General features: G+C 38.5%; 1 long non-coding RNA gene across 6 annotated transcripts in view; it reads left to right on the top strand.

Annotated features, from left to right (window-relative positions):
• Nucleotides 1–24375, top strand: part of LOC144291472 (uncharacterized) — a 151544-nt gene that overhangs the window by 74636 nt on the left and 52533 nt on the right. Inside the window, exons 3-4 of one of the 6 annotated variants that reach the window (XR_013358736.1) lie at nt 7313–7475; nt 16050–16293. The exons of the other annotated variants lie outside the window; for them this stretch is intronic. This is a non-coding gene — a long non-coding RNA (uncharacterized LOC144291472). Of the gene's footprint in view, nt 1–7312; nt 7476–16049; nt 16294–24375 lie in introns of those variants that run through there. 6 annotated transcript variants of the gene reach the window in all.

Genomic DNA, 24375 nt, shown 5'->3' on the forward strand with positions numbered 1-24375 from the left:
ATATAGTCACACTGGAGGTTAGGACATTAACCTATGAAATTTAGGGAAACAATTCAGTTCATAACACTCTCACATTTTAAATCTACTTGTGGAATATCTAAATTTTTTACATTCGTGGAAAATTCATAAAAACTGTGTACATGACTGCAAAAGAAAAAATCTAATAGTGGGCAGCCTGGGTGGCTCAGCAGCTTAGCACCGCCTTCAGCCCAGGGTGTGATCCTGGAGACCCGGGATAGAGTCCCACATCAGGCTCCCTGCATGGAGCCTGCTTCTCCCTCTGCCTGTGTCTCTGCCTCTCTCTCTCATGAATAAATAAATAAAATCTTAAAAAAAAAAGATGAGCAAAAAATATTGACTACTTGAAATTAAGAAACATCCCATAATTAACTCTGAAATAAAAAAGAAATTCAAATGGATATTATAAATTGTCTTGAAATAAAAATTAATTTCAATTAATCTGCTTACAATTGAAATTATAAGAGGAAAACATATGACACTAAATGCCACTATTATTAAGGAATGCTAAGAATAAAGAAACTTGACATACAGTTTTAGAAATTAGAAAAGTAACTTGACATACAGTTTTAGAAATTTAGAAATTAGTAATGAAATTAACCAAAAGATATTGGGAAGAAATAATAAAGACAGAAGCTGAAACTGAGGTAGAACAACAACAACAGAGTGGAAAGTAAGATAAATCCAAGGGCTAGTTCTTTGGAAAGGCTAACCAAATAGATAAAATCCTGCAGAAGCTAGAATGAAGAGTAAGAGAGAAAATATAGAAAGTGTATCAAACACAGATATGGAAGGGCTTAAAAATTTATAAAGTAATATTTAGTGATGCTCTTTGGTGATGCATTTGAAAATCTAGACAAAATGGCTGTTTTTTTTTTTTTTTTTATCAAAAGGTATGTTATGCCAAGGAATAAAATGTTTGAATGGACACATTGCCATAGAAGGAATTGGAAGGGCAATTAAAGATCCACCGTCAAAACAGGCACCCAGGTCCAGATGGTTTCACAGCTGAGTTTTTAGCCAACCTTTAAAGAACAGATGATTTCAATGTTATTTATGCTATTCCAGATCTCAGAATTAGAGTGAAATTCCTCAGTTAATTTTATGCATATGGAATAACATTAATAGCAAAACCTGATGAACATAATACAAAAATAAGCCCTCAACTAAAGACTATTATCCCTGATGGATATAGATGCAAGCATCCTAAATAGGAAAATTCAATTCAGCACTACATGAAAATAACATACCCTTTTGACCAACTAAGGTTTATTCCATAATAACAATATAGTGTAATACCAGGAGGTCTGTCAACGTTCGTTCACATCATAGAATATAAACTTTACTAGATGTTAAGCTGCACAAGGGAAAGAATTTTGGAGTTTTTTCACTGCTCTATCCCCAGTACCTAGAACAACACCTGGTATGTAGTGTCTGCTCAAGAAGTATTTGTTAAATGGATGGATTAAGTTAATTAAATCAAAGGAGAAAGTCTAAATGATCATGTCCTGTGGTGTGTGGTAAATGTTTAAGAAGCAACTTTCCAAAATACAAAACCCCCTGATTTGTTGCATTTGTTGATTTCCATGGTGCAAATACTTCTACCATTGCCATTTAAAAATGCTTTAGCCATTAGCCAACATGATGACACTGCATGGATTTGAGAAGGGATTTCACAATTGGGTCTCCCCAACCTGGGTAAGCCACTCATGCACATCACTGATAGGTTGATAGATGCTGAAAAGGGATATGGAAGGTCAGCGGTCATTTCTAAACAAGTAATGGAGGGCTTTTACTTAAATATGATAAATTATATTTGCTAAAACCTCCAAATAGATATGGAGCCACTAAAACCATTTCAATCAAAATCAAGAACTAACAGAGTTTGCTGCTATCATCATATTATTCAGCAGTGCTTTGGAGGGGCTTGCAAATGTGGACAAATAACAGTGTAAAACATGAACGTAAACTGGAAAAGAAAAGCCATCTCTCTGGGCAAATAACGTATCTGGAGAAATCAAGGTGCCCTGTTGAAACAAACGAACAAAATCCAAAGCAAAGTATAGACGGTATAACAATAACAAAATGAGAGAGGGCAAAACCAAAGCAAGGCACAGCAAAAGCTGCTAGAATTAAAAAGAAAATTTGAAGTAGCATCTGGGTACAAAATGAAAACTCGATACTTTTTCTGTATTAGTGCTAGATAACTAGAAATGGAAATGGCAAAGGTTGTCCATTCACAAAGACTTTATTTTCTGCTGTTGACTACATCCACACTCAGAGAAGTTGCTGCTCCTAAAAGGTGGCATTGTGATTTGGGCTAATGAAAAGGAAGCATGCGAAGGATAAGGCGGAGGTCAAGGATGTGTAACCAGGATGAGAGAGAGAAGCAGGGAGAGGATGCTGTGGCTTCATTACTTAGCAATATTAAACAAACAAACAAACAAACAAACAATATCTGATTTTCTTTTTAGTGTCGCAAAGCAGGAGCAAATTTTTTGTCTTTCCTGCTACTGCCAAATGTTATAATTATACCTATTTTTCGTACTTGCTTGGACCCTCTTATAGTAGCTGTTATGGCCCTTTAAGGTTCTGAATAATATAGAGAAGAGAGGCTGGTCTGGTTCAGACTGTAAGAGAGGTCATTGCCTCCATGATGACTGGTGCACCAATCATAATACATCATGTTCTAGATTTTTTTCAAAGAAGGAAACATTTATCAAGATGCCATACATCCTAATATTTCAATATCTTCTCTTGCATTCTTCTACTTACTTTCTCGCATCATCATAACCCACCATATGTCAAAGTGTTCAGGGGACCAGGAAACACTTTAATATTTATATTGCTGGACCTTGACATTTTTTATGTTCACCTGAGTCTATAACGCTTTCAATGAACAACTCACACATTTCCAGTAATTCCAGATTTCATGGTAACCCTACACTATAGCAAGTCTTGGATTTGTATACAAAAATTCCTGTATTTCATAGATTCCATACAACAAATGGTGGCAAACGAAATCCTTATCCAAGGAAGCCATAAAAATAGAGAAGGGTGGAGTGGGATGGTGGTACGGAGAAAGTATTCTAAAACAGTTGTTTCTGTACTTGGCTGTGCTTTTGAATCACATGTGGAAGTATAGTTAGAATTAAAGTGAAGTGTGGGCACTTTAGTAGCTTGGAAGGTTTTCTTATATAGGATGGCTTATGCATGGTGTATTTACATATTGAAGTAAATCGCAATGTTTTTCAAAGCTAGTGTTCATTTTTTTTTTAAAGATTTTATTTATTTATTCATGAGAGAGACAGAGGGAGAGAAGCAGAGACACAGGCAGAGGGAGAAGCAGGTTCCATGCAGGGAACCTGATGTGGGACTCGATGCGGGGACTCCAGGATTATGCCCTGGGCTGAAGGCTGTGCTAAACCGCTGAGCCACCTGGGCTGCCCACTAGTGTATTTTTTTAAAAAACTATTTAAGTGAGAGAGAGAGACAGAGAATGAGCAGTGGTGAGGGGCAGGGGGAGAGAAAGAGAGAAGCAGACTCCCCGCTGAGCAGAAAGCCCTACATGAGGTTCGGTCCCAGGATCTAGAGATCATGACCTGAGCAGAAGGCAGACACTTAACTGGCTGAGCCACCCAGGTGCCCCTCAAAGCTAGTGTTCTAATACATTGTTGGGTGGTGTTCAATGGGAGATAAAGAAATGATTTCACAGCTTTTGGGCATATATTATGAATCTTAGACAAATAATCTTAGTATTTCCAAATGTGAATATAGTCAAGTGTATCCTCATGGAAGAAAAGATTTGGTATTGTTGATATATAAGATTTTATCAATACACCTTTGTGCAGAGAATATCAATTGTGCAAAGAAATGCATGTATGGCTCTGAGAATTCATTTGGCTCCTGGCTATATCTCAGACTCCTCTATTTTTTATGACTTTAAAATTGTTTAGATATTTGGCTTAGTTTTGCTTGACATTGCTTTAAAAGAACATTCCATAAATTTAAAAACATCTTAACACGTATGTAGGCAATATTACAAAGAAAGTAATATAAAAATGGAAATTGTGTCTGGGCTGACAAAAATGTAGACTAATACTATATTCCGGTGAGCAATCTGGTAGTAGTTAGATCAGAATATTTGAACACTGAAAAAAAAAAAAAAAAAAAGAATATTTGAACACTGTTCTTTGGCATAGATCCCAAAGGGTCCTGCGTAGGTTCATAAGCAGAATGATCACACAACCTGGCTTTCCTGAGCAGGTCAAGTAACACTGCCTCCGTTTGCTCTCAGAAGTGACTTACCTTGGACACTATAGTCATCTAATCCATAAGCGTACATGTATAAGGGGGTTCATTGCAGTGGTGTAAAGAGTTTTTCATGGGAATAGGGAGTAGGGGAAACATGATGGGAATATATACAGAGTAAGTTTTAAGCAGCAGTCAGAATCAAATGATTGTTAAAATAGGTTAATCCTTTAAAAAAAATAAAAGAAAAAAGCAATACATTGCTTCCTTAGAAAGGAAATAGCCAGACTGAAATATATAGTACCTTATAGAATAAAATACATGAAAAAAATGAACAATATACATGCTATAAGCACATGCACAGAAAGATACATATCAAACACATTACAATTGTTGGCTAACGGGAGAGAGAGAGGAATGTGAGTGGGTTATAGGATTAAAAGGGAGTGAAATAAAAGAAGGTAGTGCCTTGTACAGGCCAGTGCTAATAATGTGCTATGAACTGAACAGTATGATTAAGACAAAACTCTGTACCTGATGTCCAAAATAGCACCCTGTAGTCTATAATTATATTATACATGATACAAGTGTAAAGAATTCATCTTTTAAAATATTTTTTTTACAAGCCAGGATTAAAACATTATGTGTAACTATCCCAGGTATGAGAAACCGGGCATAAAATAATATTAATAAATCTTTGCCAAAATAGAAGCTTCTGTTTTCAGACTCTCTAATTTGAGAATTTATAAAGCTGTGGGCGGGGGGAGGGGGGTGCTGCAGCTGGGCTGGTGGGAGGGGCGCTGAAAGAATTAAATAACCTCTGGATAGAAAAACTTACCTTAGCCTTTTATCCACACTTACTGCCAGCCTCTGAACAACAGTAATTTTTCACAATTTATGTAATTATAAATGCAACCTTTCATCCTCAGTGCATAGGCATCTCACACCTAAACTCTTTAAAGAAAATAAATACCTTAAGTTTGAATCTCTCCTCTGGAGCCTTAATGATACACTTGGAGGATTTCACAAAGTAAAAGAAACTACTGATTTTCCCGATGGACTTTCTGGGATTCCCTGACAGGAGGTGGCTGACAATTTTAGCTAGATTTGGGGATGACCTGGGTTTGATAGTTGTCACCTACAATGACTGATGAAGCTCTATAGGTGGGCATTCCCTCCATTTTCTTGTGTGTCCCTCTGGTTCTGAATGCTTGGTAGAAGAATGTGGCTTTTTCTGCAAAGAAGAACTAATCTTCACTGCAAAGAATATATGTCCCTGAGCTTCCTATTGAACACTTGGATCAAATTCTCAATTCTGGTTGGCTCCAGCATGCATGGTTACTAGAAAAATGGCCCCCTTTGTGTCACTGGTGATTGTGCCTCAGGAGGAAGCTTGGGATTTCATTGGGGAGCTACAGGAGGCTGTTCAGGAAGGCAGTTCTCTCAGCAACTAGGCTTTTTGAGCCACAGGGAAATAACCTAATTATTCGGGAACCTTTTAAGAATACTACAGTTCCAGTATGTGTGAATGAAGAGATAAAAGATGTTGACTATCTTTGTTCTAAAAGACTAGTATTTATCAAAGCGGTGTGTGATGTAAGTGGATTCTTGGGTATCTGAGTTATGTAGGAGATTTTTGATTTAATTTAATTTCTAAAAATATTTTATTTATTTGAGAGAGAGACAGAGAAAGAGAGAGAATCTGAAGAAGACTCCTTGCTGAGGGCAGAGACCGACTCAAGGCTTAATTCCATGACCTTGAGATCATGACCTGAGCCAAAATCAAGAGTTGAATGCTTAACTGGCTGAACCACCTAGACATCCCATAGGGGATATTGTAAATTTAGGGTTTTATTTGGACTATAAATTTAAATTTTAGTATAGACATTCTGGACAAAGTAAGTTTCAGGTGATGTTGTTGCCTGTGTGTATATTTATGATTGTGTTTCATACCATATAAAAGCTAAATAGTGTCTTAGCACACTGTACACGTGGAGGGTTTTTGTTTTTGTTTGTTTTTGTTTTGTTTTGTTTTGTTTTTTACAGTTGTTCAAATACAGAAAAACAGTGGATAAATACAGTTGACCCTCAAGGGTCAACAATGCTGAAGTTAGAAGCACTGACCCCCTGCACAGTTGAAAATCTGTGTACAACTTCTGAATCCCCCAAATCTTAACTACTAAGAGTCTACTGTTCACCAGAATCCCTACCAATAACATAAACAACACATATTTTATGTGTTAATATATATGTTAGATATCTTATATGCTGTATTCTTAAAGTAAGCTAATGAAAAGGAAATGTTATTAAGAAAGTCATAAAGAAGAGAAAATACATTTATAGTACTATGTTGTAAAAAAATCCCATATAAGTGGACTGCTTATTTCAAACCGCTGTTGTTGTAGGGTCAACTATGTTTATAATGTGGCAGGTTTTAGTGCAGGCAGCAAATTCAAAAGCGTCTGTGCCAAAGACATTTGTGACATATTATGGTTTGGGGTGAATGTATTCTGTGGATCCCATCTTTGTTCACACCGTTCTGCAAGAATTTATTAGAAGTTAAGTGTAATAGTATATAAGTACATATGTAGACACACATATACATACAAATAAGGAAATTTCTTTTCCTGGTTCCTGCCATAATTGGAGCAGATGCCAACTACAGTTCAAATTTTAATAATGCCACAAGTCTAATCTTATGTTTAAGGAAAAAAGATATCTCTATAGAATTACCAAAAGTGCCTCTTTTCTTAGTTGCTGGTTTGTGTAAAGGTGGGATCTGAATATCCTAGAATAGGACACAGAGATTTTAGGTTATTGATAACTTTTTTTGGAAAAAAAAGTTATTCTTTGCATTATTGTCATTGAAGTTACATTGTAGACACAATGAATGAGAACTAGGCCTAAAAATGTATCTTTCTCATTAAACCTGCCATTTAGTCAGCAAAACAACATCGTTTGTCATTTGACATTAATGTGATTTTTATATGGTATAAGAACAGTAAGTATATGTCACTACATTTTATTTATATTTAATTTTCAGTGTGCATATTAAATTGACCTTGGAATAAAATGAAGAAGGCAGTTCTTCATGTGAGCACGTGAGAACTTTTTCTTTTGAAAGAACAACGTATATTATTCATTGAAACACTCACTACCCAAAGACTATCGCCATTAAAATATTTCATTATTCAGACGATAAATATGTAAGCATCTTTAGCTGAAGAATTTAGTTGTGTCATCATATAAGCCATTCAAACTGAGTTGTATAAAAGATATTCCCAAGGGACAATATTTACAGAAATATATTTTTAGCCCTTTTACAAAACATCTGCATCTTGTACCTAGGCATGATTAGTGCTTAGGGGTGTATGGAGAACTGCGAAATTTGCACGTTTTTGAAAATTTTGTCTAGCAAAAACCTGAAAGCAATCATAGTGTGAAATAAATTGATAATAACCTTTGAGTCTCCATACCATTTTAGCTGAATTTTTACCCAAAGTTGATTTTATCCAATGAGGGCCGCTTCATGATCTGCTGTTTTTTAAAAAGGAGCTCCTAGAACCCATCTGCAGTCATGCTGTGATTTTTTTTTTTAATTTTAAATCTAAGCTACCTTTTGACTTTCTTACATAAAGGCATAAGAGGAGGATGATGGACACAGGGATTTGATAGTGATTATACAGACTTCTTTCCTTAATCTGCTTTGCAACTTTAAACTACTCTGCAGCTCGAAGTATTGTCTCCTCTTCTGTAGTATATAGCTAATCTAGGGATAAAAATTGAGAAATAAATGAGGTAAAAATAAAGCATTGTTCAAACTAGCCTTTTTACTGCCTTGAAGTTGGGGAATGATTGCTCTCTACATTGGCATTTGAGAGAAAAATTTGGCTATTATGGTTTTTCTTGTTATTTTTATTAAGCGAATGAAAAAGGATGGTAGCAGTTCAGCCACTGGGGTGTTGGAACAGCAAATTGAGGGCCCCCCAAAGACCTTGATACCCATTTTTGAAGTTCAATTCCAGTCGCTAAGATTAGAGCAGCCCTTCCAAAACGAGGGTCACAAATGCATTTGTGATTTAGACTATTTGTCTGGATGCTGTCAGGGAAACAATTGGCTATTATTGAACAGAACTGCTGATTTTCTCTTTGTACCATTTTTTTTTTCCTTTTGTTTTGGTCGTCTCTGAATGGTAAAGTCTGACAGCAAGTAAAAAAAAAAAAATACCAGTTATGTGGAAGAGAAAGGAACATGGAGAAGGAAAGGGAACAAATGAAGAGGGATAAGGGAGAAAAGAGACAGCCCTTCAGTGTCATATGGCATTGATTTTAGTCCTGAGAAACTTAGTTTAATTGAAAGTATATTTATTGAGCATGTACTACGTAACAGACGTTGTTAATTGATACGGGGTTACAATTTAGACAAGATGAAAATCTCTTTCAGCAAGAGGCTCATTCTCTAGTGCGGGAGGTTGAGTAGAGGGAATGTCGTCAATGTTGTCCTTGGGTTTGGCCTCATCCAGAGGTTCTCCAAGGGCTAGTTCTGATTCTGGCCCAGGTGCCTGTCCCCGATCATAGCTGGTGCAGAGTCCAGAAGAAGCTAATCCAGTGACTAAGCAGGGACTCAAGAGTCATAAGGCTAAGTCTTGAGTGAGTGAGCCTATTACCAGAATCTGTCCAATCTCTCAGCAATGGTCTTCATTTCCCCTGGAAAGTGTGTCTCCCGTCTGCTCACTCCTCTCTGCTGCCATGCTGCCCTATGAACATATTATCATAGTTTCCTACATGGTTTCTTTATGTACAGCCTCTTATCTGTGAAGTTCATTCTCTAGTTAGAGGGATGTTTTAAAAATATAATCAGAACATGTCATTCTTGTATTTAAAGAATTTCCATGCTTTCCCACTATCCTTGAAAACAACTTCACAACACGACCCTCCTCCCCGATGCCTCCATCACTCACCCCATGACCAGCCCCTGGGATCCTTCTTTTTCCTCATCCCTCTGATTGGCCTCCACTTTATGCTCCTGCCACTTTGGCCTTGTTTCAATTCCTCCAGTGTGCTAGGGTGATTTCTACATTAGGGCCTCTGCTCATGATGCCCTTCCTTGGACACTACTCTCCTACTCACTCTACATCTGGCTCCTTTGGGGACTTTCAGACTCGGCTTAAATTTTAGCTTCTAGAAGATGCCTTTCCACTATATCCTCACTACGGTAGGTTCCACTTATTACTCTCTCTGCACCCTATGATTTTTTTTTTCACAAAGCTTTTTTTTTTTTTTTTTAATGATTTCAAGTGCACACACACACACACACATTTTTACTTAGGTACTGTTTGATCACCTCACTAGATTGCAAGTAGCATTATTCCCTACTGTAATTCCTGCACCTTACACAGTGCTTAGAGTATAGGAAGCACAATAAATATGTTCAGTAAAGAAGTGAATTTACATTGAGACACATAGCAATTCATCAGTGGAGTTCGCAGATAGTAAGGCTCTTGGTTGAGGGTGAACATTTTGGGGTCCTACGTACACTTGGCAATATCACGTAGAAGCTGACACGTAGGCTTTGGGGTCAAAGACTTCTGGGTTCATGCTCTACTTTCTCCTCTTATTAGCAGTGTTACCTCAGGCAAGTTACTTAACATCTATGAACTCACTTTCCCAATATGTCATAGGGAGATAATATTTTTTACAAGATTGTTTGAAGGATATAGAATAATGCATGCAAGGTAATTAGCCTAAATGATAATGAATAACATTTGTTTAATACTTCTCTGTGCCAGGCCCTAGGCTAGGAGTTTTACAGTGATATCTCACTGGGTCTCTTCATCAATTCTCTTCAATACAAGCGATCGATCGTCCTCCTGTTATGCAGGAGGAACTGAAAAAAGGATGGTGAATTTGGGGTCATATAGCCAGTAAGTGGCAGAAAGAATCAGGATAAACTCAGGACTTTTAGTTGCAGATATTATAAGCACTACGCTATACTGGCTTCTATAGGGTGAATGGAGAGTATTTGCAAATGGAAGCAAGAAGCTATTGATGATGCGCAGGTAGTATTTAGTATGTAAATAGATAATCTGAAAAGAACCGAGAATTAAAGAAATGTACAGTCAGAAGCCACATCACGGTAGTATGTAGCTCCTCAATGAGACAGTTTTGCAAAGAGTAGTTGCCTTGGTTTTGATAGTCTTTGGTTTCTAAGACTAGTCCCTTGAGGGCCGGTTGAACTTTGTATCCTCTCCTTCCCCCTTTTATAAGATTGTTCTAGTATCTGTAGTATTTAGGGAACTGCTCTCCCGTTTGTTCTATCTTCCCTGGGTCATGTGGATTTTTTTTTCTTGGGATCTGTCATTTTTTTAAAAATTTATATCTTCTGTGGGTTCTGTTGGTGGTGTGGTCGTGCTAGGATGTTTCTATGGGCACTGAAATGTGGAAGCATTCTCACTGAATGGATTTCCATTTGCGTCTGTCTGGGCTCAATGGATTTAACAGCATAGACTAATTTTTATTTTGGGGTTTCTTTATAACACAGATAATACATATTTAGACTCAAGCCCCTCCGGCATGAGGCTCAGACTTTGAGTTCTGATTGGAATCTTTTTGCCTCTACTCTTACTCCTTCCTACTTTCCCAATGGGCCCATTGAATGGCAGTCTTCCTTGCAGCTTTCTCTGGCTAAGGTCAGAGGTCTCATTTCCATAGACGGGCCAGATCTTTGAGGCTATTCAATTTATTCAGGGTTTAGCCAGTTTCCTTTCTTAACAGGCCAGAATCCATCTATTTTTTCACATATAGATGTTAGAACCAAAGTCTCCACCCTCTCAAGCTCTTGTCTGGAGTGGAAAGTCTTCTGGGCATCATCCTCTGCTTATTGTACTAGATTTACCATCGCTCTCTGTTTCTATAATCTGCACCTTTGCTTTCTTTTGTGGTCACTCTGCATTTGAATTGTTTGTGTGTGTTTTATTTTATTCAGAATTTCTATGAGTTTCTAAGGTGAGCTCATTGATATCATCTTAGTCCATCATGTTACTAGAAGTGCCAAAGCACATACGCACGAAATGAATAATTTCTTGTGTGTGAATGGAACACGGTACGTAAACAGGTAAAGAGGATTATGTGGTAGAAAGGTAGAGTGGTGCTAGAGAAGCCATGCCAATAGATAGGCTTTATTCTTTAGGGCCTTGGGGAACCACAGAAGACTTTTGAGTAAGTATATAGCATAATAAATTCTATATTTTTCAAGAAACTAACTTAGTAGCACTGTAAAATAATGGATGGAAAACTGAGAAATCAATGACATGGAAACAAATCAGAATACTGTTGGAAATGTTTAAGACAAAGACATTGAGAGATTGGCCCAAGCATTGGAAACAGAAGGGAGAGGATGGACCCAAGAAGAAAGGAAAAGCACTTGGAGACTTATTGCATAGGAGTGAAGAGGGAGAGGAGTCAGAGGTAACTCCTAGGCTTCTGACCTGCATGACTGGAAGGTGATTTGGTTGAATTTTAATACTTTTTTGGAAATGTAGGTTATCACTGGCTGAAGGAATGGCACTGTTCCAGTCTCAAGCCTTAAATATCCCAACCTAATAGTAGCGTGGCTACTAGTAGATCGTAGCATGGCTGGGTAAATAGGCAGTGGAATAGGCTGGTGGCCTTACTTCTGGCTCAGAGGTAATGTTTACCAATCTTATTTAGTAGATTATGTTAAGTGCATCCATATTGGGTAGAAATCTTCTAATGTTGTGAGTTCCATACTTAGGCTGTCAGGAAGCAGGGTTTGATTCCTTTAGTTACACTCATGTTAACTGTGTTCTCTAATCTCCCGATTTTTTGTGTGATGGGAGGATAGTGGGTTTCAAAGGTGAGTAGTTTTTTTCTTTTCTCTGTCTGGGAATGAAATAGTTGGTCTATAGGTGGAGAAAAGTGAAATTAAATGAAACCATACAAATAGACTGAAAAAAAAACAACAACCCACAACCCTGTATGTTAGCAGTTTATAAACATTTTATGCTGACAAAGCTCAGCATGCCCGGACAAAAATACTTGCACAAATCTGATTATAAGGTTCCCTCAGTGCAGCAGGAACTGGCTCAGCAAAGGGAATAAAAAGGATAACCTGATATAATTTATCCTTTTCCTTTTTCTTTTAAGGAGAGGTGCTTGGTCGGAAGCACGGGGAGATTTCCCCATACTGTACTGGTGCAAACCCCGCATGATTTCTTTGTTTTACAGAACTGCTGCTGCATTCTAGAGATGAGGGGAGGGGTAATGGTTCAGTCAAGCTAGTTGAGGCCTCATCAGAAATTATCTCCATCAACAAAGGCTCTTTACTTGCTTCCCCGAATTCTTTCTTCCAACCGCTTTTATTTCCTTCAGGGTTGAAACCCATAAACTCCAGCAAACATTAAGAGACTTGACTCTTTGACTTGAAAAGTATGATTACAAGCCAGTGTCTGCGTTTTCAAAGACCAGGTCTCCAATTTAGCCCTGAGCTCTGAGGACAGTCACAGCTGCATTGCCGAGCTCCATGGGAAGCTTCGGGGTTGAATACAACAGCATTTTAAGTTGAGAAAGCTTTGAAGATCAAGATTTTTTTTAAAAAAACAATCCTACTGAGAGTCAACCATTTATGAATTGTGATCAAAGAAAGCTGAACTGGGAGTCAGGAGAGCCGATTCTGGTCTTTTCTCTGCCACTACCTATCAGAGTGACCTGAAGCAAGTCCCTTCACCTCTTGGGGCCTCAGTTTCTTCATTTATAAAATGAGGGCGACAGAACAGATTAATGGGTCCCAGATGCTGGTCAGTGGATGTGGTGCATTCAGACCCCTGAAAACTTTGAAAACTTAGCAGGTGGAAAGAACCCTTGGAGACTTTGATTTGTAAGATGAGTGTATGTCAAGAATCTTTAGTTAGTAAAGCTCTCCTGGGGATTCAGCTATGCAGCTAGGGTTGGGAATCATGATCCCCATGATTTCGATTTTGTTTTGTTTTATTTTTAAAGTTGTCTTTGAAAAATAAATCTCAAACCTAAAGAGCTTCCGAAAGAGTACAATGAATTCCCATACATCCTTCATCTAGACCTACCAGTTGTTAGCATTGTCACACTTGGACTCCCCGCTCTCTCTGTATGTGCATGTGCATTTTTATTATTAATGTCTTTTTCGGAGCTGCTTGAGATAAATGTCAGACATCACGATCCTTTACCTCAAGATACTTCCACGTGAATCTCCTTAGCAAAAGGACATTATTCCCTTTTATAGTCACAGTGCAAAGATTAAATTCAGGAAATTTTCCATTGGTTCAATAGTATTATCTAGTTTGAAATCTGTTTTTAAAACAACCTGTGCTGGTAAATAGCTGATTTTGCAAGAACTTTGAAAAATTTTGAAATCATCACAAGCTTACAGAAAAGTTGAAAGCACAGTCCAAAGTAGTTCGTTACTGAACCTTTTGAGAGTAAATTGCCCTTGGATGCTCTATTGCCATGTCCCCCTAATGCTCAAGTGTGTGTTTCCCATGAAGACTTTCTCCTACGTAACCACAGGTCAACCGAACAGAGGAAACTAATATTGATACATGAGTCTTATCTTGTCCTCGGCTTGGCCAGTTATCTTGATAATGTCCTGATAGAAATTAGGCAGTTCAGAATCATGTGTTACATTTCATTGTCATATTTCTTTTTTTAAAAAGTTTTCTCGTTTTTATTTTTTATTTTAATATTTAAATTCAATTTGCCAACATATAGCATAACGCCCAGTGCTCATCTCATCACGTGCCCTCTTTAGTGCCCATCACCCAGTTACCCCATCCCCTCCACCCACCTCCCCTTCTGCAACCCTTTGTTTCCCAGAGTTAGTGATCTCTCATGTTTCTTTAGTCTCTCTCAGTCTGAAATAGTTTCTCACGCTTCCCTTGACTTTCATGGCCTTGACGTTTTTGAAGATTGCAGGTCTTTTATTTTGCAGAACGCCCTTCGACATGGGTTTGTTTGATGTTACCTCATGATTTGAGTTATGCATGTTCGTCAGGGATATTGCAAATGCGATACTGTGTTCTTCCCACCGCAGCTTATGCGGTGGCACCCAATTTTGACCTTATTACCTGATGAAGGTGGTGCTTCTGGGCATCTCCACTGCAAAATTACTCTTTCCCCCTTTGTAATTAATGAGTATTTTGAGAGGAGCTACTTTGAAATTACATAAATGTCTCACTTATCATCAGACATTCAATTCACTCATTCATGGGCTTATGGTTTCCTATTTTATCCAATGGGTTATACTCCATTATCATCATTATTTATTTTGATACTCAAAATTTCTGATTTGGCAGTAAAAGCTGCCTCAAACTTTGACATATGTCCCCATCGTTCTTTGAGTACTTCCTCATTCTCTGTCATAAAAGGATGTTCTGGGATCATCCTGTACTTTTTCTTTCTAGTCTTGAGTTCTCTCCAGCTCTTTAAGCAGCCTGGGTTCCTTTAACTGGAGAATGTATTCAGGAGGCCAGGCTCTAGGTGTGCTCATTGCTATCAGCATATCACTGCTACCAGTCCTAGGGAGTGTGTGTGTGTGTGTGTGTGTATGTGATGTATAGGGCATAAAACACGTACACATATTTACGTATATGTATGTATCATATACGTATGTTTTGATATAGAAGCACAAATACCAGTTCACCTGCACCTCGCACACATATTCAAACGTTCAGACACATATTTGTATCGATATTTATTTCTCTTTCTATGTGTTGAAAACGCAAGTTTATACTGATACCTTCAATTCCTACTCAATACAACCGTACTGCAGGGTCATTATAGTTTTCTTACTTTCTATATTTGTGATCTACTATGCAATAGTGAGAAACCTGTCCCCGCCATCCTTACCTATTTACATATTTGGTCGCTCCCTGTATTAGCCAATTTTCTACCTCTGCTGCCATTTCTTCTCACACATTGACACCCTCCTCACCCTGCTTGGCTCTAACACCTTACACTAGGCCACTCCCTCTTTCCTCCACATGGTAGAGGCCCATATTACCCTACTTGTGGTCTGGTACCTGTACCAGGCCATCCCCCATATGGATCCTGTCCTCCTTTGCTCGGGTTCAGACACTCATCACAGGGTCATCACCCAGTGTGGACACCCTCTTCACACTTCTTGGCCTCTGAATCCCCATCCCTGGCTGATCTTCACATGATTCCCAGCTCACCCTGCTTGAGCTCAGATACTCCATATAGGCTGCCCTCATGGGGATACCCTTCTTGCCCAGCTCAGGCTTTGACACCTCTTTCTGAGCCATGGGGGCTACCCCTACCCTGACATGGGTACCTACTTATTCTGCCAAAAAGGAAAAGGTACCGCCTTTCTACTTTTGCAATTTCACATTGGAAGAGGTAAATTAGGTAGCATAGACTTCATTCACTCCAAGTTAAGGATTTAGGGTGTGGGGTATTTTTTATGTGAATCAGAATGTCAAATAATCTGGAGAAATAGTAAGTGCATAAAATTGTGCATAAGTTCAAAGAGTCAATGCTTGATAGGCAATATTCCATTATATTTGAGCAGTGTTTCGAAGTTTACTGTAATTCTGAAAAGACTGCATTTGATTTAGGATTATAGAGAAAATATTACCAAAGAGAGGCCTTAGAAACTCTTATTTTGGGGCAGAAGATATTCCACAATATCAGATTCCTTTAAAGAAAACAAAATTTGGAACTGTGAACTACTTATGCTAACAAGAAAAACCCTCTTTATCTCCTCTTAGGATTCACCTTCAGAAAAATGACTTTGTTGGTAAAAGGATGGATTTTGTTATGGAACAAGAAGGAATTGTGACTTTAAGAATATGATAATTGGAATGGGTAATCATGGAAGGTGAAGATCTTCTGTGGAGATTTTTGAAAAGAGATAGGACTCAGGCTGGAGGCCTAAAGAACCCTCTGGCATTTCGTACCACTAAAGTGGACACCAGTTTGGTGCTTTATAAATAAAATCTCATTTACTTTAAATGCTGGAAGCCTCAACTATGGTATCCATTAAATTATTTGCTATATAGATAACTAATAAATTTTGATAAAGACTAATTCTAAAACCAGTAACAGTAGTTGCAAGTTGTTTATTTGCTTTTAGGTTATATTAATTGTGACATTATCAAATAGTCAAAATGAATGTCCTTATTATAAAGAATTCATTGAAGACCTTGCCTTGGTTCCAGTTACTGGGACCAGAGCTATCATTTATGGCCTCCTGGATCGTGCCTTCATAATTCCTAGGGACACGGTTTACATAGACTGTCATGTGAAAAGTGCCTGTAGAGCTGGGCATTGAAGCAACTCTGCAAGTATTACATAATCCACTGTCACTTGTCCGCTTCCCACATTCTGAAGTCAAGCAGCAGAGGAAAAGGGCTTGGACCCAGAAAGGGAGAGAAATATTGCTATTGGCTGTAGATTGCCAATACCGACAGGCTCCTCCTCTAGTCTCAAGCCCAAATCCTGAGCCTTGGAGGAGATATAGACACACTGCTGCTGGCAATGTGTGGGAATATCCTGACATTTAAGCAATTTAAATTGCAAAAAACTTTGTATATCAGTAAGAGGAATTAAAACAGAACTAGCTTTCTGCAGTGTAATTATGTCTTACTGAATTAGCAAAGTAGCATGACCTTCGAGCTAGTCTTTGGTATACCAGGAGAATTGCGTCTTTGCCAGCCCGCCCGCCCGCCCTGCTGATGCAGCATCTGCAGAACTCCGGGGAGTCCATTTTGAGCGTGTTAGGAAGGAACTCTACGAGATTAAATTCCTTTTTTCCATTAACAAAAAGGGAACACTTTCTGCAAAGCCAGTCTTAGCCAGCAGAGGGATTTGAAACACTTGGCAAGATCATTTCTGAGAAAGAGGCTGAATCCTGTGTCTTGCCCCACTGAGGCCACAGCCAGCCACAGGCCGTGACCACCTAAGCTTTGCAAAGGCTATTTCAAATAGCTTTCCCTCTTCACTTTGATGCTTGCATTTTTGACATCGATTAAGAGAATTAAGTAATTAGCTTGTTGGTCTGTTTAGTGACAAGTAGATATTGATACTACGACAGAAATAATAGTTGCCAGTTGTTGAGTGTTTATTTTGTGCCATGTACTGCTCTAGACTCTTTCCGTGTATTGTCTCACCTCTGCCCTCTGAGATGGCTCATCACATCTGAGATGTCTTCAATTGTAAAGTCACAAGTTAGGAGGCCTTTGCATAAAGCTGGGACCTCCTCCTCAGGATAAGGGTAAATGAAAATAAATTTATCATCCAGAAGAGTAAACGAAGAAAACTTGCATGGCTTGGTCAAGACACTGGGTACAGGGAGGGTAGAAAATTCTCCTGGTGGGAACACATGAAAATCTTCAGAGCTTAACTTCCCTTTGGCCCTATAGCAATTGTAAGACACTTCTGGATTTCAAATATGTTAAAATGTAAAAGCTTTTGTCTTCCAAGTAATGAATTACGGTATTACTCCATTTTTACAGATGAGGAAAATGAGGAAGAGAGATGAAGTTACATGTCTGAATTTATTAAGTGAAAGAGCATCTGGGATACATAGCCTGTGCTCTCTGTCCCTGAACTTGACCCCTTCCAAACATTTATGATAGTCTGGTGTGTAGATGATGTATGTGAGGAAATGGCTATGTATATTAGTTATGTCAGGAAGAAAATTTCATATATAAGGATAGAGGGTCGGAATCAGAATGTATTTCTTAGGTATAAAAATAAGCAACGAGAGTGTTAGAAACTCCATGCCCTATGTTTGGCCCCTCTCATCATGTTTTTGCCAGAAACATTTTCAAATATTCAAGAATCATATTTTTCCCTGAAAAAGAGAGCTTTCTCTTTGATGCTCTTGTGGCTGTTTAATTAGAAGATAAAGCACATAAAGGAACAAAATTTCCCTCCACCTTTTTGTTTTAATCCCTGTTTATCAAAGGACGTGCTATGTATTGCTTAGGCTAATAATATTCCCTCTAATGTGCGCTGTGACTACGTGAAGAATATCCTTAGTATTCAGAACTCATGGCTGGATAACACAGCACAGGCTTTTTTAATAGAAAATATTTGAAATTGAAATAGCTAACAGAAAGGTAATTTTTAAAAATGTTTTATTTATTTGTTTGAGAGACAGAGAGAGACAGAGCAAGCACTAGAAGGCTAGAGGGAGAGAATCTTCAAGCAGACTCTCTGCTGAGTGTGGAGTCCAATGCAGGGTTCAACTTGAGGCTCAACGTAGGGTTTGGCCTCACAACCCTGAGATCATGACCTGAGCTGAAACCAAGAGGGGGATGCTCATTAACCCTACTGACCAAACCAGGCACCCCAGAAAATTTTTGAAGAGAAACTTTTATCTTCTCAGCTTGTTTTCCTAGACCCTAATTTTCTTTTTATTTTTTCTTTCCTTCTTTTCTTTTCTTTTTTTTTTTTTTTTTTTTTGCTATAATGCTATATTTAAAGATGATAAAAGTCTTTAACTTTTGGTTTGCTTTGGCTTACTCTTACATTAGTATTTAAATAACATTTTCAACAAAATAATATGGTTATACAACCATATGATGAAACTGGCTCATGGAAGGATTGAGATACTTTTCAGTCATTCAGATTAATGGGATTATTGCTTCTAGCTTAAAGTTTTTTTTTTTTTTATATAAGATTTATTTACTTATTTTAGAGAAAGAGCCCAGTGTGAGCAGGGGGAGGGGCAGAGGGAGAGCCTCAAGCAGACTCCCTGCTGAGCATGGAGTTTGACACTGGGACTCAATCCCATAACCCTGAGATCATGACCTGAGCTGAACTCAAGAGTTAGATACCTGGGGCAGCCTGGGTGGCTCAACTGTTTAGCACCTGCCTTCAGCCCAAGGCGTGAACTTGGAGACCCGGGATCGAGTCCCACGTGAGGCTCCCTGTGTGGAGCCTGCTTCTCCCTCTGCCTGGGTCTCTGCCTCTCTCTCTCTCTCTCTCTCTCTCTCTGTGTCTCATGAATAAATAAATAAGAATCTTAAAAAAAAAAAAGAGAGTTGGATACCTAACGGACTGGGCCACCCATGGGCCCCAGCTTCCTGTTTAGATAAACAGATAACACCTGTTGAACAATTTCTGTGGTTTTCAGCTTTTTAAACTCCTCAAAAGATAGAGGCCTACTGGTTCCATACATTTGTGTTTTTAGACTTTTTGTGACAGTATATATTTTTACATTTACTTCATCAATAACATTTTTTCAAAATATGGAGGCATATTACTTGCTCTTAAATGTTTCCTAACATGTCTTCTAAGATGTCTCTAATTTGGGGCATGAACTACTGATTGCTTTTACTTTTCTTGTTTGCACAGAGTTAAGTACTTACTTAGCTGGGTACTGGGTATATATCCTGCTGATTAAGGCCCATTCCTGCTCTAAAATATCTTACATGCTAGGGTGGAGACATATGTACATAGTCAACCATTAATGTGATATGTGCTGAATAAGTTTTTTGTTTGTTTGTTTGTTTGTTTTTGTTTTTATTTTTTATTTTTATAAAGTTAGAGGTGGCTTGCAGGTCAAAAAATGACCTGTGGTTCAAGTAGGGTTGATAGAAAAGCTATTTGAACAAGGCCATGACACACAAATATGCATTTACCAAATAGGGTAGATGATCCAAATATGCAAAACTATGGTGGGTCTTTGCAATGAGGTGTAGCTGACTGGGTGGGGATGCAGTTCATGACTTGGGGTCAGGGAGTGGTTGCTGTGGGTGATACAGGGAGATGATGAGTCTGCAAAGCCAGTGGGATCAGATTAGCAGGAGCTTTGTATCTGATACCAAATAGCACAGGAATTAGCACTTGATGGGATGACCACTGGGTATTATACTATATGTTGGCAAATTGAATTTAAATTAAAAAAATATATAAAGGACAGTAATTGCAATTTCAGGATACTTTCCCAGCCGTTTTGAAACTGCTTTCCTTTTCATATCCTCATCTTAGCTTTGTAAATTTTTCAATTTTTACTGGTGTTCCTGCTTTATGATAGGAAAACCAGATAGAGAGGGATTTTCTAGTGAAGGGTTTGTCCTGGGGCCAGCTGGGTGGGCAAAGCTCATTAAGTGCATGTTTTTGAAAGCACACACATGATTTAATAGTTAAGAAATGTGCCCAGAGACTCAGAGTACTAAAATACTGAGGGATGGTTGCTGAATTTTTTTGCCTGCGCTCCCGGGACATTTGCTGTGCTGAGAAATGGTGAAGAAAGTGCTAATGAAGGATGCCAGCGGAGCCCTCCATTTCGGGCTGTCATCCCAGACAAGGTCTGCAGAGTGTAATGAGGCGAACAATCAAGTTGCTGTAGTCTGAAAAGGTTAAAGCAGCTTCAGGGATCACTATTTGTGCTTCTTGGGTACTGGAATGTCATGCCAGTAATAAGCAATATGCAATCCAGAGAAAAGAAGCAATTAGTTCTCTGCATTGGTGAAAGGCTGCCCAGCTTCAGAATGGATGGTGAAGACTGTGGATTCTTTTCCTTTGAGGTGGAACTGAGTCACAAAGACTCAAGCCAGAGGTGAGTGAATCTTGTCAGTCTGCCAGCAGCATTTATGGAGTTCCCACCATTTGAATACCATATAATCAGGTTTAAACAAGTCCTCAAAAGTTTAGAATGTGTACTCCATGATATCAGAGAGTAGCTTTGAGTCACTAGCCTAACGAAACTCTACGATGCTTTTGTTGGGACTTAGATTTGGAACAGATGGTAAATTCCACAAAACAATAGTTTAGACTTGGTCAGAAACAATGAAAACCATAAGGAGAGGTAATCTCACGTTAACCACACCAGGAAACAATGAAAACCATAAGGAGAGGTAATCTCACTTTAACCACACCAAGAAGTTTTGCTCAAGTTATCGAAATGTGTATATATATTTCATTAGTGATGTTGGGGCTCTTTAGATATCATTTGCAATTTGTTAGTGGACACCGTTATATTCTAGGCACTGCCTCCTGCACTGGAGAAATAATGGTTGAGGATAGCTAGTTGTTTTTCTAGGATTTTACCATCTATGTGGCCTGCCTTAGAGTGCTGTGTGGCACCCTAATACTCTCCCCACTAGGAAAAACATGGGAGAAATATCCCCAGCACGTTTTCCACCCACTCCATGGAGGGCAGTCTCTTAAGGCATGGCAAATGGCAAAATCTGAATCCTGGGAGCAATGTGAGCTAGATGTGCACATGGAACACCTTTCCTGGTGATTCTGATTCTCTCCTGCTCCTCTCCATACTCCTTGCTCAAGTAAGAATTGCTCTTCAAACTTTAAAGCATAAACTGTTTAAAAAAACGATTAAAGAAGACCACTTAGGTGATACAAACAAACTTCAATGCTTCACAAAGTGGACAGACTCCACCTAGAGTACTGCCACATGGGGTGGAAGGCAGGCAGGCTTTATAGGATAAATAGTAAAGAGTAAAGAACAAGGAAGAGAAAAATGGAAAATATCTGATTGGCTGGAATCACATAGTCAACTTTGTTTGGGGAGAGAAGAACAAGAAAGTAAGTATAGAACCCAGAGTTGGCTTGGTGTTTAGGGGTTGGCTGACTGGATATAGACAATTTTTGGTCAAGCAGAGCATTTGGTGGGACGTGAAAGGTATCTGAGTTTTGGTTTGCTGATGTGGCACCTTGGGTAGGAGTGGCTTCATCTTGTGCCTAGAAATTTATCTCAAAAATACAAAATATGTTGAGATCTTATCAAAATGAAGATTTAGATTCTGTAGGTCTGAGATGGGTATTGAGATTGTGCGTTGCTGCTTTTCTTCCTGGTGATGTGGGTGATCACCCACTGCAGACCATCCTCAAAAGGTTCCCATTGCATGGAAATATCCTTAGACAAACACTTGATTCTTCCAGACACCACTTCAAACAAGTTCTTTTCTGGGGAGCTGTCCATTTTTATTGGTAAGACATAATGTGGTAAAACAAACGAGGAAAAAAATACCATGGTAAGGTCGAAAGACATAGTCTCAGAAATTAGTATGGTGCAGAACTGATTTTTCTAAGGAAATAAATCTTGAGGAGGAGAGGAAGAAGAAAGAGGCAAGTGATCTTTCGAATCAGTATTGAAACACAGCTGCAAAGGCAGCTCGTGGCTTGGAGATGAGAGTGGGTAAGTAGCAGTTTTTACTCTTGGGATGTGAATTATCTTCCAAGCCAGCAAGTTTCAGTGTTTCCTGGGTTTCTTGGCTAACGTGGTTTGCTGAAAGGGAAGCATCGAACCTGTAAGCTTTTAAAAAAGCAGAAATTGTGGGAGTTGCAAATATTTACTAATATCTGTGCTACTCAGCAACTTTCTTATTTGATTCACCCATCCCAAGTTGACACCCTTGGGGGAGGGGAGAGCAGCGTTTTTGCAGAGGTAAGTTTCCTAAAGATTTTTAAAAATGGATTTACCTTTGGGAATGTGAGGCCTAATTGTAAATAAACTCTTGCTGCATTCACATCAGCAGTCCTGGATTAGTTAAGAGCTTTACTTGTGTGTGCCAAAAACCACTTTTTAAAAATGGCTGAAACTATGTAATCAGCAACTTTGAGTTTGACAGAAAACTGTATAGAAATCGGGACCCATTTCTCTTTGTCTTCGTACCCTGTACTCAACTAAATGATGGCTTTTCCTCCTAAGGAAGTGTTTACTATATTTTCTAAATGTTTACAGATCATTACCATGCCTGCGCTTGGCATACTGATCATATTTGCTCCTTTTCTCTTGTATTTCTTTTCTTCCCCCCCATTTTAAATCAGATCAATACTTCCGGTTCCTGTGATTCCTTTTTTTTTTTTTTTTTTTTTTAAACCTAGAAGCTACAGGAGATACTTCTCATGAAAACAAAATACAAGAAACTTTTAATACAAGAACTGGCTAAAAATATGTCTTTGTACAATAATCTCAACTCGGTTGACTGCAACACTCATGTCTACTGGGGGTTGGTACGTTTAGAACTGAATATGAACTCAACTCCCCAAAGACATCAGAGAAAGGTCTCAAACCAAGTGTTGCCTTAAAATATAGACCATATCTGTGTGTAGTTGTATTCCTGTACCCTTTAAAAACACGTCCTTTAGGAGTAGGCGTCAGTGAACACCAATGAATGGAACAAGAAAGAAACTATTTTTCAGACACCCAAGGCAAACACATGTCATTGGAAAAAAAATCACAATAAAGAGAACACTTGTCTAAAGAATATACTATTATCCTATTCCTCCACCTTTTGGAAAGGTAAGAGCCTAGTGCTGTAAATCAATGAAATCTATGTCATCATTTCCAAGGTACGGTCCACCAGCTCAAGCTCTTTGTTAAAAATGCAGATCCCTGGGCCTCACTTCAGATCTTCTGAATGCACGATTGGATTCTGCATTTTCTTTCTTTTTTTTTTTTTTTTTTAAGATTTTATTTGTTTATTCATGAGAGACACATAGAGAGAGGCAGAGACATAGGCAGAGGGAGAAGCAGGCTCCATGCAGGGAGCCTGATGTGGGACTTGATCCCGGGACTCCAGGATCATGCCCTGGGCCAAAGGCAGGCACTAAACCACTGAGCCACCCAGGCGTCCCGGATTCTGCATTTTCAGTGAGCATCTCTAATTAAATGTTTGCAACTGAAAATTTGATGACTACTCACAAATTAAATTGAAGGGAAAAGGCTGCTTATAGTTTTCCTTGGGATTAGAAAGGAAGCTCTTTAAAGAACGATAGGTAAAAACTAGGTGAAAGTGTCACTTATCTATCCTTCCCACCCTAAATTCCCAGAAACATTCCCTGTACCCAGATATCCCGTGAGAATTTGCTTCTAAATTTATTAATTAATTAGGAAAGTAAACTTATTTTCATGCTTACAGTAATAAGCAACTTATTCAGAGCTCATTACCATCCCATGGGTCTTAGATTTTTTCAGTACTTGTAAGTATATAGATAATAAAAGACAAGATTTTTTTCCCTTTGAAACTAAAAAGAAGGATTTATATTTACCATAAGAAGAATAGATGTCATTTTAACATACTTTCTTTGTGCCCAGGTGTTAGTGTTTCTTCGAGCATT

The sequence above is a fragment of the Canis aureus genome, chromosome 20, assembly GCF_053574225.1.
Source record: "Canis aureus isolate CA01 chromosome 20, VMU_Caureus_v.1.0, whole genome shotgun sequence".
NCBI classification, from domain to species: Eukaryota; Metazoa; Chordata; class Mammalia; order Carnivora; family Canidae; genus Canis; species Canis aureus.